Here is a 17,370-nt window from a genome sequence, read left to right as displayed (position 1 = left end):
TCATTTGATTTCTGTTTTTTTTTTTTTCCGTGTGTTAGATTTTGCAAATTCATCAAGTGTTTTTCTTTTCTCTTCCTTTTGTTTTTTGTCTTTCTGTTTAATTTTCATTTTGGCCTCTTTACCAAGTGTTTTTCTTTTCTCTTGCTTTTGTTCTTTGTCTTTTTGATTGATTTTCATTTTGGCCTCTTCATCAAGTGTTTTTCTTTTCTCTTGCTTTTGTATTTTGTCTTTCTGTTTAATTTTCATTTTGGCCTCTTCACCAAGTGCTTTTCTTTTCTCTTGCTTTTGTTCTTTGTCTTTTTGATTGATTTTCATTTTGGCCTCTTCAACAAGTGTTTTTCTTTTCTCTTGCTTTTGTATTTTGTCTTTCTGTTTAATTTTCATTTTGGCCTCTTCACCAAGTGTTTTTCTTTTCTCTTGCTTTTGTATTTTGTCTTTCTGTTTAATTTTCATTTTGGCCTCTTCACCAAGTGCTTTTCTTTTCTCTTGCTTTTGTTCTTTGTCTTTTTGATTGATTTTAGCTTTGGCCTCTTTATCAAGTGTTTTTCTTTTCTCTTGCTTTTGTTTTTTGTCTTTCTGTTTAATTTCAGCTTTTGCATCATCATCAGGATTTTTCCTTTTGTTTGCTTTTCTTTCCTTATCCATTATTTTAAATACGTTTTTTTTAGCTTCAGGGATGGTTTTTCTCCAATTGACTACTCGCACATTATTAGGATTAGAAGATGTACTCTTCTTCACTCTACTACTTGGAATGTTACAGCCTACCTGAGAATCATTGTTTATATTGGATAACTTCCTTTTGACCCCTTTCCTTTTTGACACTACATGGGAATCACCCATATTTTTGTAACTGTTCATCATTTGAAGTTTCCATTGTCTCTGTTTCATTATTTCTCTTTCAATAAAAGAATATTGTGCTACTCCAGTTTCTTTTTGATGTTCTGTTTTAACATTGGCAGAAGATACTGAATAGAAAGTTTTCACACAATCTGTTGATTGCATCTGTTTACTGATAGATGGTTGGGAAGTATCTTTTTTCCCTCTTTTACACTTTGAATCATCTTCAATATTAGCAGAAGATTCTGGTGCATCTTTAGTTTTTGAAGTAATACAAGGTTTGGATGAATCAAAAGTTTCAACACAATCTGTTGATCTCAACTGATTACTGGGGGATAATTTTGAATCATTTTTTTTATCCCTTGCACACTTTCTTCTTTCCTTTATTCTTTGATCTGTAGACTTTTTCTTTCTAAAAGGTTAGTCTGGAAACAAGTAACAACTTTTAATATTTTTGCTAAAATGTTACCACATGAAATGCCAAGCTGATATCATGTATATATTTAAAAATTATTAACTGTATGAAAACAAACGTGAAAATAAAAGAACAATTCAATAAGAAGTTATTCAATTAATATGATACATTATTAAAGAATAAATATCTGTATGAAAAAATGACAATGAGTTAAATTAAACATTAATCATGAATCAGCTGAGCATCATGTGATAACAATATAATGATCTTCATCTGTGAAGTCTTTGTCTTTGGCATCTAAAAAGATAAAATAATGATAAAAATAAATAGGATTACATAAATGAGTCCCTGCATGTGCCATGCCTAAACTGCGATGAATAAGCAGTTGGTGAGAAAACTGCGACGAAAATTTGGTAAGGACAGATGCACAGACAAACAGGGAGTTGACATCCGATTCGTACAAAAATGAATCCCACCATATGCCATGCCTAAAGAAAGTGTGTGCTAAAATTTCAAGCATCTGGCTTGAGTAGTTGCTGAGAAAACTGCGACGAAAATTTGGTAAGGACAGATGCACGGACAAACAGGAAGTTGACAACAGATTTGTACAAAAATGAATCCCACCATATACCATGCCTAAATAAAGTGTGTGCTAAAATTTCAAGCATCTGCCTTGAATAGTTGCTGAGAAAAATGCGACGAAAAATTGTTACGGACAGACAGACAGACAGACAGACACACAGGGGTAAAACAGTATACCCCCCTCTACTTCGGAGCGGGGGTATAATTATGTTGACAAACCAAGTTTATAAGGCTTAAAAACGTATACAGTGGTGAACGCATTTGGCATTTTCTACGAAAATTTAAGTGAAACATGATACAATCAACCTTTTTTATTGTCTATAAATAAAGATTATCTGTTTCCAGTTCTGTAAGAAATACAAACACGATCATGCATTATACTTGTGGACAAGACACCCCCCTTTTCCGCTCCATAATCGATGGTTTAACTCGATTTTTTTTTTCCAGAAATTATTTTCCTAATACATTTTTAAGGCATTCCAAGTCCAGAAATGAAAAAAAAAAGATTACTCTTTAGATATTTATCTGTTTAATAAAGGAATGTACATATTAACTACATGTACACTATTGTAAATCTTTGTAAAAGGATTTTATCCAGATTATCCATGAAATAATACATTAAGTATGTCATAGGAAATATGTTCAGTTTTCGAATGGATGTTCATCGGGGCTGGAGGAGGGGATGTGGGTCCTGCCCAATATCCCTCTGTGAAAACGGTGCACATTATCTCTGAATTTTAAAGATTCAACGTCCGTCTATGATGATAATCCTTTCCAGAAAAAAAATATTAAAGGTATTTTTGTTACTATAAGGACAAATGTACAGAATTGCGAAGGAAATGCCTCAGAGAGTTGATGTATCCAAAGGAAGTGATAAAATCATCATTGTCACCAAAATATATCAAATATCTTACCTACGGTTGTGTAACATGTAAACATCAGGAGGAGTTCTAAAGCAATTTATCATCTATTTTAATGCAGTTTTTGTCTTAGTATATGTGTCGTCACACAATACATGTCAGCAGTTTTTTAGGTATATTTTAAAAGATTTTTCTTAATCAGACACTAACATGAAAAAGAAACTTAATCAAGCTTTAATCCGGGAATGAGAAGGATAATTCTATAAAGAAGCACTGTGACGTGTTTTACGTATTGTTCCCACAAGTAAAAAATAACATCAGATTTCGTATAATTTGATATCTGAACTAGAAATGAAATCTCTATGTAGCTTATGAAAAGGGACGTGAAAATGAATTTTGATTCTTCTATGTGAGTGTTCTGTTATTCTGCATTTCGATTATTTGTATTTTGTTTCCATTTATATAGAAGGGGGGGGGGGGGGTGTAATGATAATCAAGTTATACATGTACTGTAATGAGTAACAATAAGAAAAATTCTATCAAGAATTTGATTTAAAACTAAATACATCCCTTTCCAATGGCTTGCACTCGACTGTGTCGTTGATCGATCTTTTACTGATCGATTGACTGCCGCTTCATACAGCATTGCTTTGAAGACGACACGCGCAGATTTTCATAGCTGACATGGATAAACTCTGTATGTTAATCATACACATAATATTATATCCTTAGTTTTATAACTTTAGTTTTAGAGAATTATGCCCGTTAGAATGTACTAAAGGCTTCCGAATCCCTTCCCGAGAATTCTTATGCACTACGCAGATGTAAGCATGTAATTTTCGATTATGTTAATCAAATTATGAGTATGTACATGCAAAGTAGCGTGTTTGTCTCTAAGATTAAATTACAAGCATTGGCTATATAAAATATTTTCATCGAAAATGGATCTAAACAAATCGCACATCCTTTTTATAAAAGCCTTCGGAGATTCACGGTTTTTAATTAATTTGAAGCAAAATTTTTCAAGGTCTGTAACACAAGTTATGATAAGGCCATTCCAAGTTTCTATACGTACTTTAAATTTTCTACACGTACGCGGACGAATTGGTTTTGAAGTTATAAAAGTTAAAAACAAACACAAATTAAAATTGACAAGTACAAAGCTTTGAAACGCAAACACAAAGATAACTCAAATTAAATTAAAATCAACAAATACGAATCTCTGAAATGCATTTTACTCTTTTGGGATTGACATATCTCTTTTTTAAGTGGTGTATTATTTTTTTTACATATAAACTTCAATAAACTAGTAGTTTAACTTAGTTTTTGGCGAGGAGAGGTCTCAAGTGATAATAATAAATTCTAGAACTGTTCGAAAATGTTGTGTTCCAATTTTCTTTTTAATTGATTCACGTATCTTTAAATTTTTCAATGTAACTTGTTAGACAATGCGTAAAATGGTTGAAGAAATCATTACAAAATTTTTACATCAAAAATGATAAATTTAGAACGCGCACAGTTTTAAAAGAAGTACGTACCTTGCCTCGTCTGTATGGATGAATCAAGCTTCATTACTTGTCTGATGAAATCGTTTGTAATAAAATTATATTTTCCTTTAAATTATACTCCTTCCAGCTATCAAAGATACATTACGATGAATTGAAATAAAAGTTCAAAATTGTTTTCTGGAACATAAGGCAGGTTAAAGTAAATAGTTTCCGGTTCAGAGGATGTACAGACTTCTTTGAACGTAACGTTAAAATCAGTAACGTCGTGATGACGTTATCACGTCAAAATTTGTAATTTTTAAAGAAAACTCCCATTTTTCGAGACCTCTGACGGAAAAACGGTTTGTGATAATATAAAAAAATAAAATGATTTTGAAAGGACACATTGTAGGCATATTCGTAAAAAATGAAATCAAATTTGGAGACGGGGCCACCTTGTTATACTTAACGTACCCAGTTCTTGTTGTTATTTCCTTGCGCAATGCGATTAGTTTCCTGGGAATTTCCAACAAACATAACTTAATATCATCAGCACTGAATGATTTTTCAGATGTTATATCACTTGCAGTAACATTTCTCACTGTAGTTGTACCACGTTTTTCTCTTTGTTTTTCTGCCATTTTAAATGCATCGAACTCCACAGAAAGTTTTGTAGCATCATCAATGGTCATCAGGTGCGCCTGCTGAACCCTCAGTCTCATGTCGGAATCAGTGAGGGTGTCTATAAAATGATCCCGACACAATGTCTCCAGTCAATCTCGTCGAGTATTGGGGTAGGCTTTTCTGCTTAAACGTTTTACATACTGTGCCAATTCCGGAAGCGATTGTCTCTTTTCGAACAAAGTGCTGATGCCAAATCTACAAATGAACGTCGTTTCCCTGGCTCCAAGTCGGCTAGCACTCCTTGGGTCGCACCCCGAAACTACTCAATTGGCTCAATATATCAGTCCATCTGCTTAAACATTCTTAAAGTGCAGAACAGACATCCGTCTGCATTTAACTCCAATGCAAAACCCCATTCTCATTCAATTTAAGGTTTCCAGCCAAAATCATAAAGCACCGATAGTGACCAACCTTAATCAGGTATATAAACAATGAACCCCCATATTCCCATGAGAACATCAGCGACCAGGCAGATCTGGGCGCTTACAGACGTATTCCGTTACCCATGAAAATAACATTACAGAGCAATAAAGCTCAGCATGCATGATTTAAAGATAACACAAATAATAAGAATTATTGAAACTCAAAATTATGACAATATATATGATGAGACATCACGAAAAATATTTACCATTTTTTCAGAGCTTAACTTTTTAGGTCATCTGAGTCACTCAGGTGACCTATTGCTATCTGTTTTTGTCCGTCGTCGTCCGTCGTGCGTCGTCCATCGTCCGTCGGTCGTAAACTTTTGAACATTTTCAGCTTCTTCTCTTGAACCACTGAACCAATTTCAACCAATTTTGGGATATAGCATCAATGGGTGAAGGGGGACAAAAATTGTGAATTTCATGGTCCCTGCCCCCCTGGGGCCTGAGGGGTGGGGCTAAAACCATCAAAATTAGTGCTATCTTTAAAAATCTTCTTCTTTACTCCTGGACATCAAGCAGTCAAACTGTTGGCATGATTGTAATAAGCATTGAGCCCTCTACCAAAATTGTGAAATTCATGGCCCCAGGGTCAGGGGTTCTGGTGCTAGGGTGGGGCTATATAGATCATATAGTGAAAGTGCATTATTTCTTTGAAAATCTTCTTCTCTACTCTTGGGTATTATTTAAACAAATTAAATACATAGTTATGATAAGCAAGAGTGACTCTACCAAAATTGTGAAATTCATAGCCCCAGGGTCAGGGGTTCTGGTGCTAAGGTGGGGCTATATATATCATATAGTGAAAATGCATCATTTCTTTGAAAATCTTCTTCTCTGCTCCTGGGTATTATTTAAACAAATTAAATATATATTTATGATAAGCAAGAATGACTCTGCCAAAATTGTGAAACTCATGGTCCCAGGGTCAGGGGTTCTGTTCTGGTGCTAGGGCGGGGATATGTAGATCATATAGTGAAAGTGCATTATTTCTTTGAAAATCTTCTTCTCTACTCCTGGGTATTATTGAAACAAATTAAATACATAGTTATGATAAGCAAGAGTGACTACCAAAATGGTAAAATCCATAGCCCCAGGGTCAAGGGTTCTGGTGCTAGGGCGGGGCTTTATAGATCATATAGTGAAAGTGCATTATTTCTTTGAAAATCTTCTTCTCTACTCCTGGGTATTATTTAAACAAATTAAATACATGGTTATGATAAGCAAGAGTGCCTCTTCCAAAATTGTGAAACTCATGGCCCCAGGATCAAGCGTTCTTGTGCTAGGGCGGGGCTATATAGATCTTATCGTGAAAGTGCATTATTTCTTTGAAAATTTTCTTCTCTACTCTTGGGTATTATTTAAACAAATTAAATACATAGTTATGATAAGCAAGGATGCCTCTTCCAAAATTAAGAATTTCATGGCCCCTTGGTCAGGAGTTATGGTGTTAGGGCGGGGCTCTATTTATTATAGAGTGAAAATGCATTTATGTTTAAAAATCTTCTTCTCTTCTCCTGGGTATTATTTAAACAAACTAAGTAAATTGTTATGATGAGGAAGGATGCCTCTTCCAAAATTGTGAAATTCATGGCCCAAGTATCAGGGGTTCTGGTGTTAGGGTGGGGCTATATAGATCCTATAGTGAAGGTGAATTATTTATTTGATAATCTTCTTCTCTGCCCCTGGGTATTATTTTAACAAATTAAGTACATTGTTATGATACACAAGGATGCCTCTTCATAAATTGTGAATTTCATGGCCCCAGGGTCAAGGGTTCTGGTGAAAAAGGGGGGGGGGAGCTCTATTGATTATATCGTGAAAAAGCAAAATTTCCTTGAAAATATTCTTTTCTTCTCCTGCTTAAAAAGCAAAGAAGCTAAGTGCATAGTTATGATGAGCAAAAATGCTTCTTCCAGAGTAGTGAATTGCATGACCCCTGGGTCAGATGTGCTGGTGTAAGGGTGGGGCTCTTGATAATATAGTGAAAATGCATTAATTCTATTAAATAATCCTGTCTGCTCTTAGTGTTAAGCAGATAAACAAAGTGATTACTTATGATGGGCAAACTTCTGGTCCCAGGGTGAGAGGCTCTGGTGTTTCTCGCTGGGGAGGGGGGGGGGGGCTCTATTGATAAGTTTGTTAATATACTGTATGGTGATAGTGATAAATGGGGAACAGATTAGAACCTAATTTATGAACTGTTAATTAATACTATATTAACTATTTTGTTGATCCTGATCACCCTATTTTTCTTGCTTTTGGGTAACAAAGCTTCACCTTTCAGTTCATTTTATACTCTATGGATCCTCTAAATTGTTGCATTATACTCAGGTGACCATTAAGGCCCTTGGGCCTCTTGTTATAATATAACATTACTTTAATAAGAGTTGAAATACAACCAGAAGTCTCTGTCGAGACTGCAACTCTACTGGTTTGTACTTAGATCAAAGGAAGAGAAAAGTAGCACTTGTACTTGAAACTTTGCAACAGCAATAAATAAATAATAATTAGCTCACCTGAGCCGAAGGCTCAAGTCAGCTTTTCTAATCACATTTTGTCCGTCGTCCGTCCGTCTGTCTGTCCGTCTGTAAACTTTTCACATTTTCGACTTCTCCAGAACCACTGGGCCAATTTAAACCAAACTTGCCACAAAGCATCCTTGGGTAAAGGGGATTCAAGTTTGTTCATATGAAGGGCCATGCCCTCTTTCAAGGGGAGAGAATGAAGAATTAGTGTAAATTTGGTGGTATCTTTTAAAAATCTTCTTCTCAAGAACCACTTGGCTGTAAAAGTTGAATCTTATGTGAGACCTTCATTACATAGTGTAGATTCAAGGTTGTTCAAATCATGACCCCCTGGGGTAGGGTGGGGCCACAATGGGGGATCAAAGTTTACATAGAAATATATAGGAAAAATCTTTAAAAATCTTCTCCTCAAGAACAATTAAGCCACAATTAGTCATATTGATGTGGAATCATCCTCAGATAGTGTAGATTCAAGTTTGTTCAAATCATGACCCTCAGAGTTAGGGTGGGGCCACAATGGGGGATCAAAGTTTTACATAGGAAGATATAGAAAAAAAAACTTGAAAAATCTTGTTCTCAAGAACAGCAAAGCCTTGTTAAGTCATATTGATATGGAAACATTCTCAGATAGTGTAGATTTAACTTTGTTCGAATCATGACCCCCAGGGTTAGGGTGGAATGGGGCCACAATGGGGGATCAAAGTTTTACATAGGAATATATAGGAATAATCTTTAAAAATCTTCTCAAGAACAATTAAGCCACAATTAGTCATATTGATATGGAATCATCCTCCGATAGTGTAGATTTAAGTTTGTTCAAATCATAACCCCCAGGGGTAGGGTGGGTCCACAATGTGGGATCAAATTTTTACATAGGAATATAGAGGAAAAAATCTTTTCAACAACAGAAAAGCCATGTTTAGTCATATTGATATGGAAGCATATTCAGGTAGTGTAGATTCAAGTTTGTTCAAATGAAGGGGAGATGAGTAGGGAGGGTCCACAATGGGGGATCAAATTTTTAACAAGGGAATAAATAGGAAAAAAGAACAGCAAAGCCATTTGTTGTATTGATATGGAAGCATCCTCCGGTAGTTCAAAATCCAAGCCCCCCCCCCCCCTTTAAACTTTTCAATACTGAAGTGATTTGTGCTTTTTCTTAGCCAATGTGCTCAGGTGAGCGATGTGGCCCATGGGCCTCTTTTTCTTGTTCTATTCTCTTTTTGTTGCAAGATGAATTGCAATCAGACTAAAACTGTAGAAAGAGTAGCCTTTTAAAAGAATTTTAGAGAAATTTTGATTCTACTTACAATGGCAACATCATTCATCAAAATCAAAAAAATAAAGACTATTATGTATCTCAGTGCAGTCTACGTGCATGCCACGTTATATTAAAATCAGACCAAACTGTAGGCAAAATAATATTTTGTTTGTTTGTTTAATGTCCCTCTTAAGAATTTTTCACTCATATGGAGACGCCACCACTTGCCAGTGGAGAGCTGCAAATTTTGACCTATGCTCGGCACTTAGGGCCCATTAAGCAGTGAGGGTCTTTTTCGTGCCAGCACCTACTGCGACACGGGACCTCGGTTTATACGGTCTCATTCGAAGGACCGGCCTCTACGTCCCGCAGTGGGATTCGAACCCGCGACGTTAGGATCAACTCTTTACTCCGCGTTATCAGACGCTCTTACCACTGCGTCACGCGGGCGACAAAATGTTGGAAGACCTGATCTCCTAAAACTACATAGATATTGTCAATCGGAAACTCGAGCATCTTTTTAATGTCAACCTCAGTGTACTTGTGTGTACAATCAGAGTGCTTTTCAACAACATAATTTTGTAAATGACGAATAACAAGGTAAGTATGTTTACGTGCTACGATTTTGAAGAATTTCCTCCTTAGGGAGGGAGGTATGTATGTAAGTTGGATTTCCACCCGTAGAATTAAATCCTAGTTCCTCTTAAATACAACTGGGCCTTACAAACAAAGACTATATTGTTATCAGCTTTGTCAGCTAGAACCATTACATACTGATTGTATAATCTATCTAATTCTTTTTTGACTTTTGAATAATTAAAGACAGAAGGATAAATAGTTTTCATACAACCCCTGAATCGCTTAATGCGAGATTTCAACATCCATCTGATGCTCTTAATCCATGCTGACAAAGTATCAACATTTTTTTTTTCGTGATTGGCCCATCGCCTGGCGTGATCTTCCACAGGATTCATAATATGAATAAAATTATGACGCCAATTGAAAGAACTGGACCATTCAAGACATCTTCTAAAAGTAAGACCAGGGATCTTTCGTTCAACATTGAAATAAGAATGGATTTATGGTTAACACCTAATGCAAAGAAGTTTCACTATATTCTAACGATTTTTTTTCAGCTAAACGTTGCATTTCTAGTAGTACCTCTTTATTAACACGTATCATTTTTGGTTCAAAATCTAGGATGTGAAGTCCCTGTATATTTTTTACTCTGCTGAGAGACACATAAGCCTGTTCATCTGTATAGTGGTATTTAAAACTGATTCTTCGCCATAGAATTAATTTGACATCTAATATTTCATATCTTTAAATATAGAGACATTTTTGAGATTAACTTCATTTTTTTCTAGACATGTTTTCATCCACAAAAATAATATATATTTTATATCATGGATTACAAGTCTAGTGTACTTAAAAGATCGGCACAAGTTTTTTGCATCCAGGCGCTCGTTGCACACATTTCAAAGGGAGGGGGGGGGGGGGGCTGAGGAGGTGACATTCGTTACAAAGGAAAAAAAATATGCACTTTTCAGGCGGAAGCGCCTTTTATAAATGTATTGATGACCTTCAAGGTCATTTTGGTCCCTTGCTGTGGTACTCCAAACAGATATTTTTTAGACTAGGGATATGCAACCCTGTTTTCATGGAATTCTTAAATCATCAAAAAAAACTTTGCCATTAATCTCGTGTATTGTGACGCATAGTGCTGTTTTGTTACCATAATTGCGCCTCATCCATGATTCTCTACGTGCACATATCAGCTCATCCCCTTGTGAAACAAGTTTAAACTCATCTCTTATCATTATTCAAGAACTTCAACTAGTTTGGTATTCTCTTCAATATTTACTCTTCCTGCTAGTTTTTCAGCCTTTAACTGCAAACTTCTTTTGCTTTGTGTCCTCAACGGATCTGGAGAAGAAGATTCAGCTGTAATCTCGTTACTCTGCATACCAGAAGAACGGATTTTATTATGTCTGGTTAGGTATTTAAGATTGATTCAATCTAAGTAATGTGAAGAAGGCCAAAAGTCACTTGTCTGACATTCTTTAGGTCTTCTAGAAATGATGAGTTCTCCATTTCCTTCTCGTTTGTAAGTCATACCTTGGCAAGTAAAGCATCAAATTTTCTCTTACTAGTCCTGTTTATTATACCATATACCTAGTAGTATATCAGCCCTGATACAGGCGTTTCGGACTAGGTGAGACAGCCTCTTGTAACTAGGACTGTCTCGTCCTCAGGGCTGAGATATCTCTGTCTCAGCCCGTTGTCAAGGAGCTGTCTCGCCCTCAAATTTCAATCTATTATTTCTGTTTAATTTGTGTGAATTAAGAGTAAAATTTATATTTAAGTGTTAAAGATAAATATTTTGTATACTAAAACTAGTCCTCAATCTTGATGAATTATTTATTTATGCTAGAATATTGAAAAAATTGTTTTTAAAAAGTGCGCCAAATGATGGTAGTTGTGACGTAAGAGAGGTAACTCTTGTTTACTGAGAGTTGTAGGTTTTGAACAGAAATGGACGTTAATTTGTTTGACAGTAAGACAATATCAAGTTTTCTCTTTTTGTGTCATCATTTATTTTAATACATATCGTAAGCAAAACAAACAGTTACTTTAAATCTCAGACCTGTAACGATTTGTTGAACATGTAACCCGGTTAGTAGAGTTATCAAAAGTTTGGGACCTTTAAATCTTAGCAATTCAATGTGCCCTTGATTGTAACATGCTTTAAAACACCAAGACTCATCTATTTAACGTAGGTCGCGGGGTTGGTGACCATTTAAAATTGCTCGAAAACATACCATGAAAATTACATATATGAATCTCATACTTTTGTTGTACATTCTCTGAAATTTTTTAAAAATTCGTCTGCATCGTTCTTGCGTTATTAAATTCCAAACATGCCATCGTTGTCGTAACATTTTCGACGCTGTTCTATTGAATTCTATAGGGAAACGTCATTTTTGACTCGTTTTCAGGAAAGATTTATTTAAAAAAAATCTCAGTAACTTTTAAATGGTGCAGACGAAATTGTTTCCCTTTTGGTCGTTTCACACAGAGATGATTTCAGATAAATCAATGTAAAAAAATTAATATGTCTTCGAGTTAGTTTTCTCGTAATTTAAATGCGAATAATTGCTTTGATATAGCAAAATGTAACATTTTTAAGAATGACGCTATAAACTATCACGTCACACTTAACGTCGTGAATACGGTCCGGTATAAAGTGCAGAAAAACAAAGAGAAGAAAGAAATTTATGTTTATATATATTTAATGTAAATTTATATTTAAAATAAGCACGGATGTATGAGTTATGTAATAGTGAGGCTGAAGGGGGGGGGGGGGGCTTGCAGGTGCAGTACTCATAGCGTGATTCAGAGACTTTTTTCTTACAAGAATAGGGGAGCCAATATTAATTAAAGAATAAAATTAGAAAAAAAGTTCAAAATTTTCTGACAAGAAAATGGGTAATCGCCAAAACGTTAGAGAAGAGAAATGTTGAGTGGTTAGGTACAACTATTATTCAGGAGCAAATGTGGTAGGGGATGAGTATAGTAAATAATCTTTTCTCAACAAATACATATCTATTCTCTGTCGAGTTGAAATGATACATGTTATATGTCCGATTCGAAGACTAATTTTCGTTTAATTTTGCTTGATATAAATCCTAAATAAGTAATCTTCAGGAGCAACAGTTGAAGTGCTAACAAATAGAATTTTTCTTAATTCAATACTGATCAACGAAGTTTGGACCTCCAACTCACTTGTATTCTAGATGTAATTTTCTTCCGATGCCTGTGATACGTATATCAAGTGCTTTCAAATGACACGTATACGGAATTTTCACATCAGTAATGCTTATACGAGTACACACGCCGCATACAACTGCCCTTTTAACAGGATGTCGCTGTGGTATCACCACATATCGTCATGCAGCGTTTTTCCAAATAAAATTCCATTCTGTTGGTAAATTTAAAAAAAAGTACCAAGAACTACTCGTGTTTTGTATGAAAAGATCGCAAATTTTCACCGAACTTTGTCATATTTTGAGCGTCCGATTTTTCATTCTCGACATCGTTCCATATTGTCAAAGTATTTGCAAAACATGATGTTATAATATTTTAAAGAATTTAGTCTTTGATGAGCTTTCTTTTTTTTTAAAGATACCAAGAATCACAGGAACATAGGATGCAATTCTTAGTTCGGGGTGAGGGGGCTAACAGATACAAACAAGTTTAGGCCCGTAGCAACGGTTTCAAAAAGGTGGGGGACCTAAAAAAAAAAAAACTAATAAGCTGTCCAAATCCTGGATTTGCCAGGCTCGACCTAACAGCAACAAAAAGTGTGTGGGGGTGGGGTAGAAGTGGGGCCAACCAGCATGCAACTAAAGGAAAAATTACTGTAGCTTAATACTATACTCAGAAAAAAGTGGGACCCCCCCCCCCCCGCGTTCTACGGGCCTGAAGCAGACATTCTTGAGGGGGCACAACCGACAAGCTCTGTTTTCTAATATGTATAATATTTTCATGTAATGGCAATATTATCGAGGGGGACAATAACTGTAAATTAGCTCGATTTTCCAAAGTAATTTATATACATTGAAAAAATTATGGGGGCACGTCCCTTCTCTTCTCAGATTCCCACCGAATTAATATCCCTTTTTTTTTTAGCACGAATTCCTCATAAGTCTGCAAACGATCTTTTTTTAATCAGGCGAAATAACACACAAGTACTGAGACGTTGTAATTTTGGAGCTTTAATTTCTTCGTCGCAATACTTTTACTTTATTCAAATCTTTCTATGATAAAAGATGTATCTAAATCTAGTTAAACATCATTGCCTTAATCTCTATAAATATCTATTTCTATGGTGCATTTTCACTTGCATTCCTCGCCGTTTTTTTTTTTTAATTCTTCGTTCGGTTTTTCGCATACAAATATAGGAGATACCTCCCAAACTTTTACCTTGATTTTATAATTAAATACTTCTGAAAAGAATTTTAAAAAGGCCATAAAAAGCCATCGGACCACGGGTGCTTGAGGACAGCAAACCCCCCCCCCCTCCGATATAGACCTCGGGCCTGTTCGACTTTTTTCCTCTTAAATTATATATGAATGACACATTTGTGATATAATCTATATCATCAATTCGGAAAAATTGGCTTAAACAAAATTTTATAAAAATTACTACCCTTCTCTATGTATATAAATAGATGGAGAGTGGGGTAGATTTTGTAAAATGTTTTTTTTTAGGTAATTTTTCCAATTGTTGGTATAGATTATATCACAAATATGTTAATACAAATATGTTATTGAAAGATAATTTATGAGAAAAAAATTCGAAAAGGTCCGGGGGTCTATATCGGGGGGGGGGGGGGGGGCTGTCCTCAAGCACCTGTGCATCGGACACTTTGAGAGAGAGGTAAATGGAGATGAAAATCTAAAAATTAATTCTATCTCGCCTTATCAACAGGCTACGATTAACTACCCAGATTTTTTTTTGTTCTGTTTAGCGACTTTTCAACTTATAGGGCAACTTGCTCGACCGGAAAAGCAAATTAGATAAATTCTGAAGCTGTTACTTATAGAAGGTCTGTGTCGTTTTTATGCTTTATGTTTCATATCTGAGCAGTTTTTCAATTGTGATATATATATATATATATACATGTTTTTTTAAAATCTCCTTTTTAAAAATAAAGTTTAAACTTTTGATATAACAGCTGTAATTGCGGTTGTTTATATAATGACGGTTTATCAGTGTAACACATAGGCGTCGGAAGCAAATTGAAAATGGGGGGCTAATTGAAAGTGGGGGGGGGGGGGGCTAAACCAACGAAAAAAGGTAAGCCCCAATTTTCAATGCCTATATTATGTCTATCTTTGCAAAAAAAGTGGGGGGGGGTAAGCCCCCCCAGCCCCCCCCCCCCGGTTCCGACGCCTATGTAACAAACTTTTAATTAAAATACGTCAAAGGAAAGAAAAATAATCATGCATTTGACACTTGATTAGTTGTTCCATATCTTTTCGTGATACTGTTGTGGTCTCAAAGTGATGATAAATAAACGCTTTCGATGTTCGAACATTAAAAAAAATCGTTAAAAAGTTTTCTATCTGTGATAACTTCAGTTTGTTGAATTGAAGTTAAAAAATGTTTTACTCACTGTGACGTCATAATCAAATGTGCACAAGAAAGTTGACCAAATCATATAAATTGCGTACTCAGTTTTAACGACGTCAGCAAACCCGCGACCTACGTTAATGACCAAATCAGGCAAATCCTCACTTTACATGATTAATTACCTTTGTCAAGCATAATCTTTACCTATCTTAAGATCGATAAACATCGAAAATAAAGAACGAAAAACTCATTTTAATTTAATAAAACATTTTGTCGGGAAAAAGTCTTAATATTTGTTCTGTTATATCTTTGATTTTAGATATATGATATAAACAACATCACACCACTGTTTTGATTTCGGCCCTGGTATCAGCCCGAGCGGTTGGTATCGGCCCAAGTCTGACCTGAAATTTGAACAAGATTAACTTTTATTTATTTTATGTAATAAATTTTTTTTATTATAATCGATTATAAATTGCCCAGCCGATTACCGATAATCGATTCCGATGTTTTTTTGATTTGCTATCACTAGTCCACACCCCCATTTTGCTTCTAGATGTGGTCGACAAGGACTTTTCTTTATTGTATAACTGCAGCACTGCATTGGTGATCTCCAAATGAGATCCAACAGTTGTTTCACCATGGCCATGTCTCTCCATTGAGAAATTCTGTAAGTTCCAATTGCATATCGCAACTTGATGCTTCTTAAAGTTGTTTCTTCTCCATTTACTTTTACAGTTCTGTTCATCTTTCGATGTGCATTATGTTCCTGGGGATGGAAATTGCTTTTTTCATTGTTTGAGCCATGCACTTCAAATCGTGGGGATCTAGACAAACTCTTAACCTTCTGGAGCTGGGCTTTTCAGTTCTAATTGATCCAGCTTGTAGGTTCTGTGACCCTTGTAATAACACCGCATTGACTCTGCATGTAGTTTGTCACGAAGTGCAAACGATATCCTTCGTAGGGTTCACTACAGGTATTGCATTCTCGTCGGTGCGTATTTCGGATTTGCCAGGAAATAGTCCGATACAATAATATTCTTCATGATTTAAAGGCATATTTTGAACAATTTATGGCCTATGATCACCAAACTTAGTCAGTTGATGTATCTTGGGTACTCGAAGTACATTAACTAAAAAGTAGGTCACCTTGACCTACTTTTTGAATTTTATGGCTAATTTTTTTTCAAAACAATTAAGGTCATTCATTCGAATACTGAGAGGTTCGGAATCATTAAATCTTGTAAGATGATGCATCTTGGGGCAATAAAACATATTTAGTAAAAAGTAGGTCACAGTGACCTACTTTTTAAACTTTGCAGACATTCAGTTTCAAAGTGTTTTAGAGGCATTATTTGGAAATTTTAAGGCCTATGATAATAAAACTTTGTAAGTTGATGCATCTTCGGTCCTCGAAAAACTAGCCAAAAGTAGGTCACCTTGACCTACTTTTGAAATTTTATGGCTATACTTAAATATTAAGGGTACTATCTGGCTTATAATCAAAATTAGTCAGTTGACGTATCTTGGGTCCTCGGAGTAGGTCGACTTAAAAGTAGGTCACCTTGACTTACTTTTCAATTTATGAGACTATAATTAAATATTTCATGTACTAATTGGTTTAGAATCGTCAAATTTTGTCACTTCATGCATTTAGGGTCTTCGGAGTAAGTCAACTGAAAAGTAGGTCATCGTGACCTACTTTTGAAAATTTATGGCTTTAATTTAATATTTCAGGTACTAATTGCCTTAGAGTCATCAAACTCAGTCAGTAGATGCATCTTATGTCCTTGGAGTACGACAACTGAAAAGTAGGTCACCTAGACCTACTTGTGAAATTTTATGTCTGTATTTAATATTTTTGGGGCACTATTTGGCTTAGAATCATCGAAATTTGTCAGTTGATGTATCTTGGGTCCGTGGAGTAGGTCGACTGGAAAGTAGGTCACCATGACCTCCTTTTTAATTTAGATGACTATAATTAAATATTTTGGGTAATAATTGGCTTAAAATCATCAAACTATGTTCGTTGATGTATCTTGGGTTCTCGGAGTAGGTTGACTGAATAGTAGGTCACAGTGACCTACTTGTGAAAATTCATGGCTTTAATTAAATATTTTCAGGTACTAATTGGCTTAGAATCATCAAAATT

This window comes from Saccostrea echinata, unplaced genomic scaffold, assembly GCF_033153115.1.
Source record: "Saccostrea echinata isolate AGI-Se365-2 ecotype Australia unplaced genomic scaffold, CSIRO_AGI_Sech_v1 ptg000036l, whole genome shotgun sequence".
NCBI classification, from domain to species: Eukaryota; Metazoa; Mollusca; class Bivalvia; order Ostreida; family Ostreidae; genus Saccostrea; species Saccostrea echinata.
This window is presented reverse-complemented; position numbering follows the sequence as displayed.